Below are 22,737 nucleotides of genomic sequence, written 5' to 3' on the forward strand. Positions count from 1 at the left end.
GAAAATGGATGGTAGACAATAGACACTTGACAGATTATGGTTACTGCTCCATTAATGAGGGAATTATAAAGAAAATCCAAGAGGAAACCCACATGGGAGCCAAGGCAATCGTGGCAAGCATAAGACATTATGCTGTAGGGCCGAGAATGCAACAGCTTGCTAATATTATCATGAAACAATGCCTGATTTGTTGCAGAACTAATCCAAAAATAAAGGCCTCCTCCAGGACAAGATAAGAGGGCACATACTCCAGGGGAATATTGGCAAATAGATTTCTCCAAGTTACCAAGATGTAATTGGTATGTATAAATAGCTGCTGCTATTTGTAGATACATTTTCTGGATGGGTAGAAGCTTTCCCATGTTGAACCAACAAGGCAAGAGAAGTAATCAATGTTATTTAAAGGAATTATTCCTAGGTTTGGAATACCCAAGGGGACAGCATCAGATAATGGGCCTCATTTTATTACTAAGGTAGTGCAGGAAATTGCTAAGTTTTTACAGTTTGATTGGGTCTTACACCTTGGAGACCACAACCTAGTGGGAAAGTAGAAAGAGCAAATCAGACTCTGAAAAGACAAATCTAAAAATTATGCCAGGAAACACAAATGAAATGGATAGATGTCTTACCCATAACTTTATTATGAATCCAAATTACCCCCGAGATTTGAGAAGGAATTCGTCCTTTTGAAAATTTATATGGCAAACCATACCCAGTAAGTAGCTTAACAGGGAAAGGTGATCAGATGCATATAAGCGGAAATCAGATACTTACTGAACACATGTTATCATTGGGGCGTACTTTATCTTCACTTCATAGGTGCCTGAACAAAAGAGCACCTGTACTTCTGGACACCCCAGTACATACCTTCCAACCAGGATATCTAGTTTATATCAGAACCTGGAAAGATGAACCTCTGAAAGAACGTTGGAAAGGACCATATTTAGTATTATTAATCACACCCACAGCAATCAACGTAAAGGGAATAGACTCTTGGATTCACTATACTTGAGTGAAGAGTGCCCCTCTGGAAGAGTGGAAGTCAAGAGAGACCAGATGTTTGAAATTAACATGGAATCAATGAACTGCACCTGGACAAATTGGGAATCAGTAGTTCATTTAGAGAAATTTTATTATACTTTGTATTATTAGGAATAATAACATTGTTATTGTATCTTTACAAGTATACCAACTTTTAAAATTAGAAAAGAACAAACTAAACAGGTTAGTAGTCTTCTTTTACTTGATATTACCAATACTCAAAGGGAGCAAGGATAGTCTTCCAAGTCCATGGGACCATAATGTCCACCTCAAAATAATTGAGGTAGCAATTAAAATTGCAAATAAGACAAATTTTTGGGTCTGTACACACTTCCCTGAAATTCAAAAAAAGGAACCTCACTTACAGGAATCCCCATTCCAGCAGAAACATCTTGGCAAAACTTACAGAGAAATACTTCTTTCAATACAAGTTTAGATAGCCAACAAGAAGAATGAGATATAGACATTCCAAATCACCAGAGTGGTTATTTTAAATGTGTCCAGTTGTGTACTCCTCTGAAAGACATTGGTAGATTTGACTGTAATAATAACATGGTAGGAAACTATTCTAAGTGCAGTTAAATTATTAATTGGGGAGGGAATTTTCAAAAGTCCTGGCCTGCTCCAGAAGGAAAAGGCTGGTATTAGCTTTGCAGGAAAAAGTCTAGAAAAATTTTACCAAATAATTGGGCAGGAATATACTATTGTAAATATCTCTGCAATTATAGAAAAAAATTGGAAATGAAACTGCTGATGCCCTTGCAGATTTACAACAGGAAGTTAGACAATTAGCTGACATTACAATTCAAGATAGAATGGTTTTAGCTATGCTTTTAGTTTCATACGAAGGAGTGCATACTGTACTAAATACTAGTTACTGTGTATACATGTATCAAAGTGGACACATTTCTACTGATTTGAATGAAATTTGGAAACTAAAATTTTACAGGAAATACAAAAGGATGATACCTTTACGATTTGAAGTGATTTAAAGAACGAAGTCAAAATTTCTTAGTGACTAAGTATCCTTTATTGGTAGCGCTGGATGCACGGGGGATCCTTCCGCCTAACGTGCATGTCTAAAGTAACTATCTTATATTTATACCATAAAACAATGACTACTCAATTAACGCCTATACATAGTCATTACCTAAACCCGCCTACTCTTGCTTTGTATGTTAATTAGCTTATCAGTCTTTTGTGCTTGTGCAAATCCTTCCAAGAATTGTGGGCAGGGGTCCTCGGGATGTGGGTGGTGGTCTTTGGGAGGAAGGCCGTAGGTCTTCCTCAAGGTGTACTTTTCACCTTTTGCCAGAAAATGCTGAGTTGGGTGAGTTACCAGTTTCAACCAGCTCTTGCTACCTGTCTTTCCTCCTTGGATGTGTTTTAGCTTAGGATGCCGACAGATAACAGGATGTCCACAGCCTCACAAGATGTTGGCAGACACACAATACACAGGGGATGGATGCCGACAGATAACAGGACGTTGACAGCCTCACAAGATGTTGGCAGACACAATACACAGGGGATGTCATGTATCTTATATTCATTACATTTTAACTACAAAATTCATTCTATCCTAGACTGAGTTCATACAGTATCATTCCCCCCTTTTCTAGATACATGCAAATTCCTTTGCATCATATGTATCTACTTGTATTCAAATACCAAAACATACACCTAAATAATACACATACAAATATTCCAAATATTATAGAAATGATTAATACAACAAAAATCTGTTTTAACCATTGAAGGTTAGGTAACCAAGAAGTCAACTTGTTCCATATTTCTTCAAATCCTCAAGAAAGATCATCTTTTGTAATCTCGTGTAGTACTCTGGTTTGTTTCCAAATTTCTTCCAAGTCTAAAGTTATTCTCTGGTCATTGTCTATATATATGCAACAATTTGCATTTATTATTGTGCACACTCCTCCTTCTTTGCTAAACAACATATCAAGTGCCAGCCTGTTTTGTAAAGTTATTTTTGAAATGCTTTTAAATTCCTCTTGTTGTGCCCATATGGCATCAATAGTAAAATCCATGGTAATTTCCATGGTAGCAGAGAGTTTCACTAATGCTTTTTCTAATTCATTTACTCCTAACCATGGTAAAAACCAACGGGCAAAGCTATGAAACCCCGTGGGTCTTTCCACAATAGGGTTGGTCCATCGTTTTAATCTTTTCATATATGATCTAATGAGTCCTTGTGTCAAATTGTAAGTTATAGAGATGTGTGGAAAAACAGGTCCCACAGCACACTCACCTTGCCAACCTAGTGGTAGAACTTTTCAAGCCTTATCTCCACATAACCAGTACCATCCCATTCCCATGGGAATGGGCCACCCTTTAGGGGTGGCTTTATTTGTTCTCCTGGTTTGATTTATATTCCAAAGATTTGCACCTCCATACTTCCAGTAGGAGGTACAATTAGGGTACCTTCCTATGAAAATTGTTTTCCCACACCTTTTATCAGTCACATTCCCTCCTGTTTCAGGTTTGGTGGTATTCAGGGAGCATCTCTGGACACAAGGAACACCTGTACTAGAGTTTAAAGGACTTTCAATATCTAATGACCAAAAAAATTCCTTAATTTTCAGTTGGGTATATTCTGAAATATCCATATTCAAGAAAGCTGTATGTATTTCGGATTTGTTTGGGAAAGCACTACCTATTAGGGGAAATCCTCGACCAGCATTTTCAGGCATTTGGGCACAAACCGAACAAGAGGTCAAATTAAAATTTTGTACAATTCTCCCTATTAATTGCAAATATACATTCTGGTCCCATGCTTTGACATTTCCCAACCATAGTCCTGTTACCGCAACAATCACTGCCCATCTCCTTGACAGAGTCGTAATTTTAGGGGTCCCGTCGGTGTGGCTTCCCATTGTGTTTTGGGGCTTTCTTCACTCTTGAATAATGGATCCAAGCGACTTGTTCTCTAATCTTGATAGCAGTGTGAGTCGTCAGCAACACCTGATACGGTCCATTCCATTTCTCCTCTAGGGGTTGTCCTGAAAAAGTCCTTACATATATATAATCTCCAGATTTAAAGGGATGGATTGGTTGATCCAATCCTCTAGCCCTGGTTCCTAGGACAAATTTATGTATTTTATTTAATTGTTTCTGAAGTTCAGTTATATAAGTATATAAATATTCTGATCCTAACTGTGTTAAATCCTCTCCACTAAATAGAAATTGGTATGGTCTTCCATATAAAATTTCAAAGGGACTCAAATTTTCTTTTATTCTAGGTTTGACTCTAATTCTGAGTAATGCTGGAGGGAGGGATTGAGGCCATGACAAATTAGTTTCTTGTCCGATTTTAGCTATTTGCTGTTTAATTAAATGATTCATTTTCTCTACTAGTCCACTTGCCTGTGGCCTATAAGGAGTTTGCAGTTGCCAATCTATCTTTAAAACCTTACTTATCTGTTGTACCACCTGGGCACAAAAATGTGAGCCTCTATCAGAAGATATTGCCACTGGGATCCCAAAGCATGGTATTATCTCATTTAACAAGATTTTAACTACTTCCCTTGCTTTATTTGTTCGACAGGGAAAGGCTTCAGGCCATCCTGAAAACATGTCAGTCAAAACCAGTAAACAACAATACCCCCCTTTTCTAGGGAGTTCTGAAAAATCAATCTGCCACTGTTGCCCAGGATAATTTCCTTTACCAATTGTTCCATTTTACTCCATTCTTAGTATTGGGGTTATTGTGCAAACAAATGTTACATTGTTGAGTTACTTGTTTTATTGTTGTATATAAATTTCGTCCCACCAATGACTGATTCAGGCTCTTATACAAGGTGTCAGCTCCCCAATGGGTTTTATTATGTTCTGTAAAAACTGTGGGCCATATCAGATTAGAGGGAATTACTATATGGTTATCTTTTAAATATACCCATCCATTTGGTTTCATTTTACCTTTCAAATCTTCAATTAATTTTAAATCTTCTTTTGTATAATTTGGCTTTTGGTCTATAGTTTGGATTTTACCATCTGGTATCAAAGACAATGTCTTCACTTCAGCAATTTCAGCTATCCGCTTAGCCTCTTGATCTGCCAATCGATTTCCAATTTCAAAATCGGCATTCCCTTTTTGGTGTCCCCGACAATGCATGACAGCTATCTTTTCTGGTAGTTTTATAGCTTCTAGCAGTTTTAAAATCTCTTCAGCATGTTTTATCTGTTTTCCTTGAGCAGTCAGCAATCTGCGTTCTTTCCAGATCGCTCCATGAGCATGCACCACACCAAATGCATATTTAGAATCTGTCCAAATATTTATTTTCTTTCCTGCTGCTAGTTCCAGCGCTCGCGTAAGAGCGATTATCTCTGCTTTCTGGGTGGACATCCCAGGGGGTAATGATTTGGATTCAATTGCTTGTTGAGTGGTTGTGACGGCATACCCTGCCTTATGTTGTCCTTGTTTCACAAAGCTGCTCCCATCAGTGTACCAGGATTCGTCAGCATCTTCCAAAGGTTCTTCCTTAAGATCAGGCCGACTGGAATACACAGCCTCCATTGTTTCTATACAATCACGTGTTATTGGTTTGTCCAGAGTTCCACTAAGGAAAGGAGCTGGATTTACAACATTAGTGACCACTATTTCCACATCATCCTGCTCTACTAATATTGCTTGATATTTTAAAAATCTCTGTGGTGAAAGCCAATTATTTCCTTTTTGTTCCAGCACTGTTGAAACCGTATGGGAGACTAACACTGTCATTTTCTTTCCCATTGTAAACTTCCAAGCTTCCTGTATATTGAGGAAAACAGCTGCCACAGCCCGAAGGCATCCGGGCCATCCTTTACTTACTTCATCTAATTGTTTAGAGAAGTAAGCTACTGCTCGTTTATAGGGATCCAGTTTTTGTGCTAGTACTCCCAAAGCTATCCCTTGTCTCTCATGAGACAACAGCCAAAAGGGTTTCGAGAGATCCGGTAACCCCAAAGCTGGGGCTCGCATTAATTCTGTTTAAGTTGTTTAAATGCTTTCCACGCTTCCCTGCAGGACAAGGCCTCAAGGACAAGAGTCCAAGTACTGTTAGCCTGATGAATAGAGACATGTTAGGACTTGTAGGGCACAAGCCCTGGGAACAAAGGAGCAAGCTAACTGCAGACTCTTGAGCCGTTGCAGTTGAGATGGCAACCAGATGGACAAAGAGGAACAAGTAGCTAGATAAGGGAACGGACAGTGCCGATAAGGAACTTTATTAATTAAGAAAGTCATGTAGGAAGAAACCCCCTAATCTTAGAATAGAAATTGTTGCTATGACAAGGTAAACTAATCAGTTCCTATTGTTTTAACGGTGTGTCTTAAATGTCAACCAATCAGTGTTTTTTACGCTTAAGATTTAACCAATCAGTGTGTAATATGTAGAAGATAGAAACGTATATAATTGTAAGAAAATCACTAATAAATGGACAACTTGCTTGCATCGAGCTGTGTCCCGTCTCTTCATTCGCCGCAAATTGGTGACCCCCGACGTGATCCGGTGAAGGATCTGACGTGGAGGGGATCTCAAATCGCCTATCTGAGCGACTTGCAGCGAATCCCACAGAACTTTGAATGATCTGCTGAAAGGAAGCAAGAGCCGGCCAGCCTGAAATCCCTCCGGAGTTGAGAGGTGAGCTGTGGGAAATCCGTAATGGGGAATCAGGGTTCGTCCCCAGAAGGAGACGTTTATGAGCTTATGAAAGGTCTTCTTAATAAACATAAGAAAAGTATTTCTGGGCAAGACCTTAAAGCAATGCTCAAATGGGTACAAGTAAATATGCCCGCAGTGACTGCATCTACAATTTTTACGCGGGAACTTTGGGACGACACAGGGGTGAAATTGTGAGATTCTGGGACAAAAGGCAATACTGAGTCCCACTGTCTGCTCTCTTCATGGAGAGTTATTTTTGAGACTATGAAAGCACAGGAAGAAAAGCCAGAGGAAGGAGAGGAGGAGGAATCGCAAGCTCCTATAGCTCTTTCCTTATCAGCCTCTAAGTCACAGTGCTCTAGACCCCTGGGTGTCAATGCAGTGGAGTATCCGCCAGAAGAAGATCCCTTTGACCCAGGACCGATAGACCCTGAACAAGAACCTGATTTATACCCTCCTGTATACCCTCCTGATCTACGTGATGTGTGGACAAAAATAAAGAAACAAGCCTTAAAGGAGGGGGATTTAGAAATGGCTAAAACTATAGTTGCTCCGGTCTTGTATACTCAGGGTCGGGCAGGGGGAGCACGATGGGAGGCTCTTTCTTTTTCGGTTGTTAAAGAACTGCGCCGCACGGTTACAGAACATGGTATTTCTTCTCCCTATTTTATAAGTCTGTTATCTTCTGTGTTTGATACTTATATCATGACTCCTCATGATTTGAAATCTTTAGCACGATTGTTACTAATCCCGACTCAGTACACGTTATGGGAATCGCATTGGAGAGGAGGACTGCAAGCACTCCTACTCACGTATGTTAATCATAATGATGCTGCATTAGCTGCGCTAACAATAGAACATCTTACAGGCACCAGTGCACATGCTGATCCGGTAGCACAAGCTCAAAACTGCCCCCGTGCGGCTCTCGAGGCAATTAGAGAAGAGGCGAAAAAGGCTTTTTTCCAGGTCCCTGACTTACAAAAGCCACAAAAAGCTTTTACTAACATCACTCAGGAGTCTCGAGAACCTTATATGCAGTTTATTGATAGACTAAAACAGGCTTTGGAACGGCAAGTAGATAATGCTGAAGCTCGGGATATATTGCTAACAAAACTAGCTGTTGAAAATGCTAATGTTGATGGTAAAAGGATATTGAAGTCTCGGCCCAACCCGAACCCCACTCTGGTGGAAATGGTGGAAGCATGTAACCGAATCGGTACGGTTGATCACAAATTTGAAGCTATGGCTGCTGCTTTTGCAATAATGCGTGGTGTGGGGAATTGCTATGGTTGTGGTAAGCCTGGTCATCTAAAGAGAAATTGTCTTGTGCGGGCTGCGGGGAATAAACAACAACCTCCTGGTCCTGGAGTTTGTCCGAAATGTCAGAAAGGGCATCATTATGCTAATCAATGTCGATCTAAGTATGACTTCCAGGGACAACCGATACAGGGAAACCAACCACGGAGCGCGGGGCAGCGACGCGCACAGACACAAGTGCCACAGCTGACATTTCAACAAGCTCGGAGAGAAGTACCGACACCTCAAGTCTCTGTCCAGCAACCTCAGGCAGCACCGGATTGGACCTGGCAACCTCACACACAGTAACGTTGCTCGATTCCTCGGTTCATTTATTATCAACAAATGTCAAAGGACCATTACCCCCTGATACACAAGCTCTATTAATTGGTAGATCTTCCACAACATTGTCTGGTCTATTTGTTTTACCAGGTGTTATTGACTCTGACAGTGTGGACGAAATCAAAATTATGGCATAGACTCCATTTCCGCCTTGTACGATACCTCAGGGTAGTCGAATAGCGCAATTGATTCTGATTCCGGCAAGGGTAAGCTCTCTTACTACTGATCACCCTCCGCAGAGGAGAGGAGGTTTTGGTTCTACAGGGGTACCTCATATTTTGTGGGTACAATCCATTTCTCCACAGCGACCTATGTATCAGTGTACCCTTATTTACAATGACCAACAAATAGCACTAAATGGAATCATTGACACTGGAGCTGACGTCACAGTAATTTCTCAAGCCAAATGGCCTCCGCAATGGCCACTGACTAATGTCTCTCAGACACTGGCTGGGATAGGGGGCACCGGTAACAGTCGTCAGAGTTTGGAACTAATTCGAATTCAAGGACCAGAGGGACATGTGGCTTCTGTTAAACCTTTTGTGCTGCCTGTCCCTATGGTTTTGTGGGGATGTGATGTATTGTCACAATGGGGAATGTCTATCCGTACACATTTTTAGATGGGGCCATTGAAGTGCACGACACCCTAAAAATAACCTGGAAAACTGATGTTCCTATTTGGGTGGATCAATGGCCCCTTCCTTTGGAAAAACTTCGCGCACTTCAAAACTTAGTCTCAGAACAACTGTCCAAAGGACACATTGTACCTTCTACTAGCCCATGGAATTCACCTGTTTTTGTTATTAAAAAACACACTGGCAAGTGGCGCTTGCTCCATGATATCAGAAAAATTAATGATGCTATGGAAGATAGGGACGGGAGCCCGGGTTGGAGGGCTCCCATAACTATGATCCCTTGACATTAGCATCTAACTGTCATAGATCTTAAAGATTGTTTTTTCAGTATCCTGTTGCATCCAGATGATGCCCCAAAATTTGCTTTTTCAATTTCAAGCATCAACATGCAAGCTCCGTTGCAGAGATATCAGCGGGTTGTACTGCCACAAGGTATGAAAAATAGTCCTACGATGTGTCAATGGTATGTTGCGAAAATACTCAGTCCTGTCTGAAATGCTATGCCTACTGTGTTATTGTATCATTATATGGATGACCTTTTAGTGGCAGCACAACATCACAAAGTCATGGAGAAAGCTGTAGCCCTTGTCACAGATGCTGTGAATTCGGCTGGTCTCTGTATAGCACCAGAAAAGGTCCAAAAGTTTCCCCCTTGGAAATATCTGGGCTGGCGAATAAGAGCACAAACTATTGTTCCTCAACCATTGCAGATCAATACCAATGTAAGAAACCTGCATGATGCACAAAAATTACTGGGAACAATAAATTGGGTTCGACCATTATTGGGAATTTCTAATACAGACTTGGGTCCTCTGTTTGAACTACTAAAAGGGGACACTAATCTTTGTTCTCCACGTAATCTTAACTCTGAAGCAGATACATCTTTACAAAAGGTTGCCTCAGCTATCGCTTCTTGACAGGCCCACCGATGGGCCCCTGAACTACCTTTTTACTTGATTATTTTAAACCCTGCACGACAGCCTCATGCCCTGATATTTCAACGGGACCTTCAGAACTCGGACCCCTTGTTAATTATTGAATGGATCTTTTTACCTAACCAGTCTACAAAAACTATTTTGACACAACATGAAATGTTTGCCTCTCTGATTGTTAAAGCTAGATCACGCCTGTTAACCTTACTAGGGAAGGATTTTGTCTGTATTTGTCTACCAATAACAACAGTATACTTACAATGGCTTTATCAGCAATCGGACACCTTTGTTATGGCACTTGCCGACTATACAGGTCAAATAACTTCCCATCCACCTTCACACAAACTGTTTAATATTGACTTTCGTCTGATGTTGAAACCCAAAAGAAGCGATCAACCTCTACAGGCGCTTACTGTGTTTACAGATGGATCAGGCAAATCACATAAATCTGTTCTTCTATGGTGGGATGATCAACAGAGACGATGGGACTCGGACATAGAGACAGTCTCAGGTTCACCTGAAATAGTAGAACTGAATGCAGTTGTTCGCGTCTTCCGAAAATGGAACGTACCACTCAACCTTGTTACTGATTCCGCTTATGTTGCAGGTATTGTTACATGAGCTGAAGCTTCTGTGCTGCGGAATGTTTCACATTCACAACTTTTTACCTTGTTACAGGAACTTATTTTCTTTTTGGACTCTCGATCTGCGCCTTATTTTGTTATGCATATTAGGTCTCACACCTCACTACCTGGTTTTCTTGCAGAAGGCAATCGAAGAGCTGATCTATTGACGTTACCAGTTCAAGTACTGCCAGACCGTATTGCACAAGCTAAACTAAGCCACTCTTTTTTCCATCAAAATGCTGGAGCTCTTAAACGACAGTTTGACCTTACTTCTCAACAAGCGTCAAATATTATTGCTGTCTGTCCTGACTGTCAAAAACATTCTTTCCCATCAATTGCTGCAGGAGTTAAACCTAGAGGATTACAAAGCCTACAATTATGGCAAACAGATGTCACACATTATTCTGAATTTGGTAACCTTAAATATATCCACTCTTGTATTGATACATTTTCAGGTGCCTTGTTTGCCTTTTGTCATACAGGAGAAAAGGCATGAGATGTTCATAGACATTTAATGCGTGCTTTTGCTACTTTGGGTATTCCCTCAAAGATAAAGACAGATAATGGTCCAGCTTATGTTTCAACAACTATAAAAACCTTTTTTGCCCTATGGGGTTTAACACATATTACTGGCATTCCTCATTCCCCCACCGGTCAATCTCTCATTGAACGGTCTCATCGGTCTCTAAAACGTCTATTACAACAACAAAAAGGGGGAATGGGAATGGCTATTCCGGAGGAACGGTTACAGAAAGCATTGTATGTTTTTAAATTTTTAAATTGTTCTTTAATAGATAACAACCCACCAATAGTTCAACATTTTACTGCAAATACCTCCTTTGAGGCACGGGTTAAAGCCCCAGTATTGGTCCGAGATCCAGAAACAGGTAAAATTATGGGACCATATCCTCTTGTTACATGGGGAAAAGGTTATGCTTGTGTCTCCACAGAAAAAGGACCCAGATGGATCCCAGCGAAGAATGTAAGACCTTTCCGTGAACCTTTGCCGCAGACAACTGATACCGACACCGACCCTACAGAATGAAATAAAAACTGCGTGAGGATTTCTGTTTTGCATTAATGTCAGATACCCAAAATCAGGACATAGAATATAGATTTTGCTTTTTACAGCGCCTAGAACTAACACTATCACCCTGGATCAAACCACTTAACAAAGGTAATACGTTTGGACCAGACCAGATCCCCAACGCACTGACGGCACCGCTAGCAGATATTATCTTCCCTTACATCGACTTTCAACGACACTGTCACAAACCAGATTGGACAGCGTCTCGATTTCTACAGTTATGTTGCTATGAACATGGACCATTCTGTTGACCGTGGATCAAGATTCATTGTGAACTCTGTGATCAGGATCGCTGGCGAGTTGTAAGACTAGGGGACAGATGGGGTCATTGGATGTGTTCTGGGTGTAACAATCAAATATTAAGGTTTAATCAGATACAGTGAGCTGAATGTTTTATGGGAAAACCTCTTTTGGAGATAGATGGAGTTATAGGATTAGGTTTTGAGATTTTGCCAAACTTAGTTTTTGTAAATTTTTTATCATTGATTGAAAGCCTAGAAGTACGGGCTATTGCATGGTTGTTGTTTTAATATATTATATTAGCAAGCAGAATTTATATTATTAACAAAAACATTATTATAGGATTAGAGTGTGGACAATCAATTGCAGTGCCTCAGTCGTGGACAGTACGACCAGAAGAATGGCTGGTTGTAAAACGACGATGGAAAAAGAAAAGGAGAAACAAGTGTTGTCATTAATATGGATAATGATGTTCACATCTGGACCTTGGCCTATTGAAGGTAGCTCTTATCCCCTTTTCTACCAAAGGTAAATGTTTGGGTCACGTTGGCGAACTTGACTGGACAGGATACTCTGTGTCTTGCTATGGCTACTCTGGATCAGCCTTTTTCCACATGTCTTGTGGGCTTACCATTAGATGAATGGCATATACCTAGAAACCTTCAAAATCTTTTTCCACCCAAAAATGTATCAAAAAATGTGACAGACAATTGGGATGTATGGATACCCCATCTCCCACTGGCCACTTTGGAACCACAAGAAATTGAACTTCTTGGTTCTGTAAAAATGGATTTTTGCATAAAATTTAACTACATGGGAAAGAATCAATCTAGGGCATGGGACATTTCCCCTATTCATCCTGTTTTTAGAAATGCAAGTATCTGGTGTAATTACACTGCTAACAACTTGTCTAAATCTAGCAATACTCCGCTCTCACTACCTGCTGGAGTATTTTTCATTTGTGAGGATCGAGCATGGCCTGTCATTCCTTCTCATATAAAAGGAGGTCCGTGTAGTTTAGGGCACCTTTCCGTCCTGACTCCTAACACATCTATGATTTTACAACATCGCTACTCTCGAAGGACAAAGCGTGGCACTCATGCATTTGCCCCCGATTGTGATGATAACATGCAATTTTGGTCCTTTGGCCAACGCTTTACTGCATCTCTTTTGTTGCCTGGAGCTGCTGCAGGAAATGCTCTGGCAACATTAGATAAGCTTGGCTGTTGGCTTGCCAAACAAACTAATGCCACAAGCAGTGCCTTGTCTGGTCTTTTATTAGATGTTGATAGTGTTCGCCACGCGACATTACAAAATAGAGCTGCAATAGATTTTTTGCTTCTGGCACAAGGTCATGGTTCTGAAGAGTTTGAAGGGATGTGTTGCATGAACCTTTCAGATCATTCGGAATCAATTCATGCTAGCATCCAAAGATTGAAGGATGGAGTTTCTCATCTTCAACAAAGTGATACTTGGGATTGGTTAGATAAACTGTTTAGTGGTTGGGGTATTTCAGGATGGCTAAGAAGTTTAGTGAAGATGATTATATATGCTTTAGTTGCTTTTTTGTTTGTTCTATTACTTATATCTTATCTTTTTACAATGCTTATGAAAATTAACAACTCATTTGATTTCAAGGGTTCTTTTTGTGCAACAGGAAGGGGGAGATGCAGGACAAGGCCTCAAGGACAAGAGTCCAAGTACTGTTAGCCTGATGAATAGAGACTTGTTAGGACTTGTAGGGCACAAGCCCTGGGAACAAAGGAGCAAGCTAACTGCAGACTCTTGATCCGTTGCAGTTGAGATGGCAACCAGATGGACAAAGAGGAACAAGTAGCTAGATAAGGGAACGGACAGTGCCGATAAGGAACTTTATTAATTAAGAAAGTCATGTAGGAAGAAACCCCCTAATCTTAGAATAGAAATTGTTGCTATGACAAGGTAAACTAATCAGTTCCTATTGTTTTAACGGTGTGCCTTAAATGTCAACCAATCAGTGTTTTTTACGCTTAAGATTTAACCAATCAGTGTGTAATATGTAGAAGATAGAAATGTATATAATTGTAAGAAAATCACTAATAAACGGACAACTTGCTTGCATCAAGCTGCGTCCCGTCTCTTCATTCGCCGCACTTCCCCAGTCCAGACCGATTTTGACTGGTCATTCTTTATCAATTCATACAGAGGTTTTACCATCAGTCCATAATTATAAATCCAAAGGCGGCACCAACCCGTCATTCCAAGAAAAGTTCATAGCTCCTTTACCATTTGGGGTTCTGGAGTTCGGCAAATGACCTCCTTCCGTTCAGTTCCTAGTTCTCTTTGTCCTCCCGAAATTTCAAATCCCAAATAGGTCACTCATTGTCGAACCAGCTGGATTTTCTGTTGGGAGACTCAATATCCATTTAAACCCAGGAAATTAAGGAGACTTATCGTCCATTGAATACAACTCTCTCTAGTCTCGACAGCTATTAAAATATCATCTACGTAATGTAACAAAGTCCCTTCAGTATCTGGAGGTATCCAGGTCTCAAGTTCCTTTGCTAATTGGTTTCCGAAAAAGGTCGGGCTATTCTTGAAACCTTGAGGAAGTACCGTACATGTAAGTTGTGTCTTTCTGCCTGAGTCGGGGTTTTCCCACTCAAAGGCAAATAGATTTTGCCTTCTTCTGTGGCTAAGGTTAAACAGAAGAAGGCATCCTTTAAATCCAGCATGGTAAACCAAACCTGATTATTCTTTAATTTAGTCAGCTAAGTGTAGGGGTTGGCCACTACCGGATGTATATCCTCAGAGATTTTATTTATGGCCCTCAAATCCTGAACCAGCCTATAGCTGGTTCCTATAGCAGTTCCACCTGCCTTTTTGATTGGCAGTATGGGTGTATTGTATTCTGACTCACATTCAACTAATAATCCATACTGTAAGAATCTATCAATTATTTCCTTAATTCCCTTCCTGTCTTCTAACCTCAAAGGATATTGTTTCATTTTAATGAGTTTTTCTCCTGACTTCAATTTAATAATTATTGGGGTTGCATTTTTAGCTCTCCCAGGCATTTCAGTGGCCCAAACCCCTGGATACACTTGGTCTGAGATTTCTGAAGGTATTTCGCTTTTAGGATCAATTTGTATTAGTGCCAGACTCAAAACATTTATTAGCTGTTCTTCTTCTATCCTTAATTCCATTTTCCCTTTTTCAAATACAATTTCTTCTTCTAACTGTTCTAATAAATCACGGCCCAATAAAGATTTTGGGGATCTGGGTAGATATAAGAACCTGTGTATCCCCATCTGTTTTCCCAATTTATATTTCAACAGTTTTAAGAAAAAGGCTTTTTCTTGTTGGCCAGTGGCTCCTATCACAGTCACAAAGTCTTTATCTTCTGGTATTAGTTTCTGGTTCAGCACTGAATAAGAGGCTCCTGTATCTATTAAAAATTCCACTTCCTGTTCCAATTTCCCTAGCTTAATTTTAACCAGTGTATCTGCTAGGGTGGATTCCCCCGGTCCACTTCATTGGTCAGGGGAAATGTTAGCTATCACGGGTCGGGTCCCACTCAATTTCAGACACTCTTCTTTCGAATGACCTATCTCCCTACAATAGGCACACTGATCTGATCTTAAGGACTGTTGAGGTCCTCCCCGTCTCCCAGCTCCCCGACCCCTAACCCGAAGGGGTTCTTCTTGTTTTCTCAGTGCAGCTACAGTAGCTGCGGCAATAGTTTGCCCTAATTTCTGTCTTTCGTCCCCTTCCCGATTTCTAAACACCCTCCAAGCCTCTTCCACCAATCTTTCCAGATCTCTTATATCTGGTTCTTTCATTTTCTGAAGTTTCCATCTTATATCCTCAGCGGATTGTCCTAGGAATAAGGAAACCAGCTGTGATTTACCCTCCTCAGATGAGGGATCTAAGGTAGTGTATTTTTGCATGGCTGTTCTTAAATCGTCAAGAAATTCCGTGGGGGTCTCAGATTGTCCCTGCTTTATTGTATATAATCTTGACTAATTAACCGATTTTGGTATCGCATTTTCCAAAGCAATTCTTATCCATTCTTGGTATCTTTTTAACAATCGGTAATCATTATCATCATTATAGTCCCAATTAGGGTCCATTCTAGGCACATGAACTTCCACCGTGCCTGATAAAGCTCCCGTTACTGTTTGAATCTGTACTTGTGTCCGAGCAGTTTTAATTACTAATTGGTTTTTTGTCTCAGACAATGCAGCCAGCATTATTTCTATATCCTTCCAATCCGGATCCAGGTTTTTTACAATTAGCTCAAATCTTTTAGCGACTGTCTCCGGATCATCTCGGTACCTTTTTACTGCTTCTTTCCAGGAATCTAACTCATTTGTGGTAAAGGGCACCTTTATCCTGGCAGGCCTGTTAGATCCCATAGCTTGCCGCAAAGGGACTTGAATTACCGGCCCCGCTTTACTCCTTGTACGGGCAGTTATTGGAGTAAATTTCCTTTGATCTAAATCATCTCTTGTTCCTTCAGCTCCCGTTTCCTTTCCTACGCCGCCATCTATCAGCACAGGAGGTAGAGGCAAAACAAAATCTTCTATTCTTTCCTCTGGTCCGCTTAATTTTAAACATCTTTGTCCAATACTACATGCCGAACAACACCTCTTCAATTTCCCAGCCCCATCCTTCCTCATATCCTTTTCAATTGCCAATAATAAGGGATCTTGTGGTGCTAGGTTAATTCCACACCCCTTTTGCCACTCTGGGTGATTCCTCAGACTGAAAAACATATCGGCGTACATTACTTCATCCCATTTTCCTTCTCTCCATAGGAACAGCATTAACTGTAACAAAGTATTATAGTCTATAGTACCGTTAAAAGGCCATTTTTCTCCACATTCCAGCTTATAAAGTGGTCACCATTGATTTCAATATTTTATCAATGTCTTCTTATTCACATTCCCACCAGCAGATCCTCCAATACCCTTCCAATGACTTAAAACACATCCTAAAGGACTTTTCCTTAAAATCCCACCACTTTGTTTTCCTCCCATTTTCCACTTCACACTAACAGAATACACTTAACACTTACAAAATGCAACATGCAGGTACCTTTCTACAGCAGCATCAAAACCCCACTATTATTACCAAGAGTATAGCCAAAATCACAATAACGATAATCAAACTTCCACACTCAAAAAGTCAGAAAACCGTAATAAGCAAGACCGTACCAATCGAGCCCTATAGGCGAACTTGCCAGGCTCCAAACGGCAATTGAATGCCAATCAAACGGCAATTGAATGCCAACAAAACCATATGTATACTTAAGGTGCTAGCCACAAAAGTATACACCACCCTACAGAAGTTTAACTTTTGACTTATGGGCAATTCCAAATGACCAGTCTACCAAATAAACAAACCAAAATAAAGAATACCGTCACTTACAGCAATGGGGTCCTTGTCTGCCGCTGCAGTGATCTGTTGAGTCAAGGAGTCCCTCCGGGAAATCCCGGGGGTACCCTAGGGAGTCCTATCCCCAGCGGGTCCTACAGCCCAGCAGAGAGGTGTCACACCTGGGTCGCCAGATTGATTTAAAGAACGAAGTCAAAATTTCTTAGTGACTAAGTATCCTTTATTGGCAGCACAGGATGCACGGGGGATCCTTCCGCCTAACGTGCATGTCTAAAGTAACTATCTTATATTTATACCATAAAACAATGACTACTCAATTAACGCCTATACATAGTCATTACCTAAACCCGCCTACTCTTGCTTCGTATGTTAATTAGCTTATCAGTCTTTTGTGCTTGTGCAAATCCTTCCAAGAATTGTGGGCAGGGGTCCTCGGGATGTGGGTGGTGGTCTTTGGGAGGAAGGCCGTAGGTCTTCCTCAAGGTGTACTTTTCACCTTTTGCCAGAAAATGCTGAGTTGGGTGAGTTACCAGTTTCAACCAGCTCTTGCTACCTGTCTTTCCTCCTTGGATGTGTTTTAGCTTAGGATGCCAACAGATAACAGGATGTCCACAGCCTCACAAGATGTTGGCAGACACAATACACAGGGGATGTCATGTATCTTATATTCATTACATTTTAACTACAAAATTCATTCTATCCTAGATTGAGTTCATACAATATCAGAAGAAACATGGAAATGGTTAATATTTTGGTTCCCTAATTTAACCACATGGATAAAAAGGTTTTTAAGCATATTAATAATTGGATTCTTAGTGTTTGTAATATTTATGCATTGATTCAATGTGCCTGTAAATGTTGTTCAATTTTGATAATGCGATCAGGAGATAAGGTGAGACTTATCTAAAGAAAAGTATTCGTAGATGGTCTCAAAGGGGGGAATTATAGTCAATTGGCTCACAGATACGTGATTATATAGAAGGCCAGTCTGTTATTTAACTTGAAATTTAAACAAAATATGTAAATATCTATAAGGAAAAACAAGAAAGAGTTTGAAAAACAGAGGATGTTACAAACAGTTAACAAAACATGGCCTTGGGAGAAAGGATAGACATCATAAATATGTCGTTTGGGCACAAGATAAGCTCAAGGAGAAGCAAATGGTTAATGAGACCAAACAGAAATTTACTGGAACTAAGTGTGAACTAGCCTAATTAGCATACTAAAAGATCCACTCCCCGAACAAAGAAAGCCCCCTACTAACAAAACCACATCCCCACAGAACATGTGGGGTGAAAAAAACAGAATACTGTACCTTTAAATGGAGACAGGCTTGTAAGAACCAGTGAGAATTAAGTGTGACTAAGCATAATTGTAAACAATTGTTCAAAGTGTATAAAGTGTTTTACTATGTGTTAAGAGGAGAGCTAGTTTTTGTGGATAACCACCTAGCTTCCTATTCTGTGAAAAGTAGAATAAAAGGATAGAAATACCTCTACTCGGTGTGTGAATTGCACTGAGCCCCATGTAATAGACCCACCTACAGGACATCAGCTTTGCCATCAGATCCAGAGACCTTCTCTTCCCCTTAAGAATACTGAAGTGTTGAACAGGACTTCGTAGGCATGGGCATGGCCCAAACACATTGCAGTAATTTGTGCTCCTCTGGAATTGCCAGGGTGACAGTATACTTTTTCAAAATATTTCAGTAGTTTTTGCAGATTCTGCACTTGTTCAGGGGTGAAGTTCCAAAACACTGGACATGCCCACTGTCCTAGGCACTTGCCCATACTATCCGACACACCCTTCCACTCAACCCCATCCAACTTTGGGCCAGATCTTAAATAGTTGCTTAACCTTTAAAAAGACCTGGAACATATTTGGTATTTCTAGCAATAGGATCATGCTGGTTTCAACATCCCAAGGGTATTCAAAACTTTCAAAGTTCTCAAACGCTACTGTTATTAAACTGGTGGGGAAGGGCAAGATGTGGAAGGACATCTCCTTCATAGATTGACTCTCCAAGGAGAAAAGGCAAAAGTTGTAATTATTAATAGTTCCCATTAGATGACCGAAGAGGGTCCCCCGTGGAGAGTCGGCCAAGTCATGACAATCACACCAATATGGCTACATGCCGTGCTCACTTTATTAAACAAACAGCTCATATTTATAACTTAAACCGACCGCTCACACGACTTTACACACAGGTGATTGGATAAAAGTCTCTGGCCACGTGGGCGTCCGTGTCGCTGATTGGTGAGCATGCTGCAGACGCCTGATCAGAGTGTGCCGATGAGAGTGTGTTGATTTCGTAGTTCCAAGGGCTTGCTCTGCACCTGGCTTCTTGTTTGTGCATAGCTTGTTTTCTTTCTCCCACTGCTTGTCCCCAGGACAATTTAAAGCTGCTCTGCAGCTTCAACTAACAGGCCTGGGTTGTCCAACCCAGACAATGGTAACATATGTCCTCGGTCCTTTAAAAATCCCTCTACATATCCCCCTTTTTCTTTTTGGACAACCCATGTCTGTTTTACAATAGATGTTAAAACTTTCTTCAAACAAGAAAATAAACAGCTAAAAACTAAAGACATTACAACAATGATTATAACAAAGCGTATTCCTTCCATCAATAACGTCTTTAACCATCCTGTTATCCCCAATCCTCTCAACCATTCATCAGAAGGATTATCATCAGCAAGAATATGCTTCATGTTTCCCTGCAGTTGTAACAACTTCTTGTGCATCGATATGGAACGATCGGAAAGGTTCATACAACACATCCCTCAAAATCCTCACAACTGTGTCCATGTGCTAATAACAAAAAATCTATTGCAGCCCTATTTTGTAATGTAGCACGCATAACACTACCTACATCAAGCAATAACGAACTTAAAATCTGTGATGTAAGATTAAATTGTTTCTCTCCCCAGTACGCTAACCTTTGTATATTCTTAGCATTTAATGCTGCCATTGCCCCCGGCATAAATATGGAGGCTAGGACATTTGCTGTTATGGAATGTAGATCGACTCGGTCAATACATGTTTCATCAAAGGTGTGCAGTGCCCTCCATGATGTATGAGATAGTTGAGTCATTTTTAATGTGTCTTTCATATGTGGAGCAAAAAAAGTCAAACGCCCTAAATAACATGGTCCACCGACAGGATGCATAGGTATTCCTAGCCACGCTCTGTCCCCACATATCAAAAAGACTCCTGGTGGCAACTGATAACCCCCTGCTACATCTACATGGAAACCCCCAGTTTTCAATTCATCCCAAATAGGTGAACCGGTTAGATTTTGAAACCCTGTATAAAATCTCCATTCACCTTGACGTGTTAGTTATATCTGCCACGGGTCACCAAACCAAATTACTCCAGTGCCATTCATGGGTTGAAGTGGTGATGACATGTGGGTACAGTCTGCCATACCAGTTGCAGTAACATTAACATATTCAACAGGTACAACACTAGCCAATGGGTCTAACTCCTGCAACGGTAAATAAAGTGGCTGATTTAAATTCTCAATAACCGTCTTCTGCCATGCTGCATTATGCATAGAAGGCCAAACATATTGTCCATTTGTACTCATACATGTACCATTCCGATTGGAAGTCAGATACACTGTTTTAACATTCCAAAACCCATCAAAATTTGTTTCATTCTCTTGCAAGGGAATACCAATTAAACAAGTTCTAAAGGGGTTGTCTGCCTGTTGCAGACTCAAACAAAAGTCTGTTACCCCCGTGATATTTGCCCATGTCACCCATATGTTTGTCCTAGGCAAGATGTCAAAAATACTTTGGCCAATGGGTAAAAAATTCATCAAGACCACAAACCAAGTCCATCACTCAAACATGTTTACTCCTACAATTTCCACAATTTTGTTTTCTTTTTTTTTTTTTTAGCAAAGGCCACCTGGTTAGTCAACACCAGAGGATCTGCCAGACAATCTGGTCCTGCCCAATCAAAGCTTTTAGGTACTGTAGAGGGGGATAAAGTTCCTCTAGTGCACCTTAAAAATATGCTTGGGAAAACAGTCTGCGTCATTCCTGCCTCAGGCAAAGCCAAACCTATTTATGGGATTGCTTTTGCTCAAGGACCCGAGAGCACTTCGTCGGTAATGCAGGAGGATGGGGAAGTTCGATGTGTGCCCCAAAGGGATTTGATTTTGGGTGAGAAGAGAGAGAAGGAGAGGGAGAGGAGAGGGCAGCTCATATTTATATATCTTTTCTCACTTTCCTCAGTGAATAAAAAAGGCAGGCATTAAACAAAAAAAAAAACCTACTCAAACCACAAAACAATTAAAAAACTCATCCTTTCCTTTGTACTTAAAAAGCTACAGCTTTATTCCACGGGTGTGCATGTGGAAGTTATAGAGAAGCTTTTGTCATTTTCTTTTTGTTTTCCCACCACATATTCCATAATAACTCCCTGTATCAGATGCACACCCATTGGATAAACTCAACAAGATGTTACGGAAGAAGGCTTCTTTCCTTGCTTATCTACTTGTTTATTAAAGGCTGTAAGTTTCTTTTAATAAAGTAATAAATGTGGTAGAGAATGTTAAGGATAATCCTTGATTCTTATTTTGGCTGCGCAGGAACACAATGTAAGACGCCGTTTAGATTTGTGTTCATTACATTTTCATAGTAGAGACTACAACTCAGTAAAACTGATAAGACATGCTTAAAGTTGATGTAGAAGAGGTAAAGATCTTGTTTCCAATTCAAAACACAATACTTACGACTGCTACTGCACGCAGCTGCTCATCCAATGTGTGTTAGTGGAATGCTGTTTAGAAACCACTGGTCTGAGATACCCCAGGGAGAATTTCCTCCCATTACCCCACAAGTAGTCCTGTAGAAATAACTGTGATGCTGAAGAAGAGACAAGTTACCTGTCTCATCTATCATATTGCCTCAATTAATAAATATTCTGACACAATAGGCAAAACTCTGTACCCACACTTAGGGACATCTGGCATCACATCACTGTCAGTGGCAAGACCCCAGGTTTACTCTAGTATAACCAGAATAAGTCCACATTTGGTCTTAACAAAATCAATTTAGGTTTTGCCATATATTTTCTTTAAAGAAATCTAAATCAAAATATATAAATTGCTGTTTCGTCTGCATTCTGCACTGTCTAGCTTAGTGACATTTATGCTTCATCTGCACTTTTTAAACTTCCAGGGCAGATGTTTGTATTGGATTTGCACAGCAAGGTTTTGGTAGCAGGGGAGCTACAGTGGTGGCTTCTGTGAGAAGACACCAGAAGTTTCCCCCATGTACAATAGAGCCAGTGCCAGCTGGCTCCAAGACAGGCCCACCACTGGTCAAAGCTGAGCCAATCAGTGATGTGACTGTGGTAGCGCCTCTGGGATAACACATTTAATAAGGGAAAAAAGCTGCTGCACAACAGCAGCTGGGAGAGAGGAGTTAGAATATGTCAGAGCAACACCTATACAGACACCAAGGTCAGTGAAGAAGGAGGGAGAGGAGGTGC

This window comes from Falco naumanni, chromosome W (assembly GCF_017639655.2).
Source record: "Falco naumanni isolate bFalNau1 chromosome W, bFalNau1.pat, whole genome shotgun sequence".
Taxonomy (NCBI): domain Eukaryota; kingdom Metazoa; phylum Chordata; class Aves; order Falconiformes; family Falconidae; genus Falco; species Falco naumanni.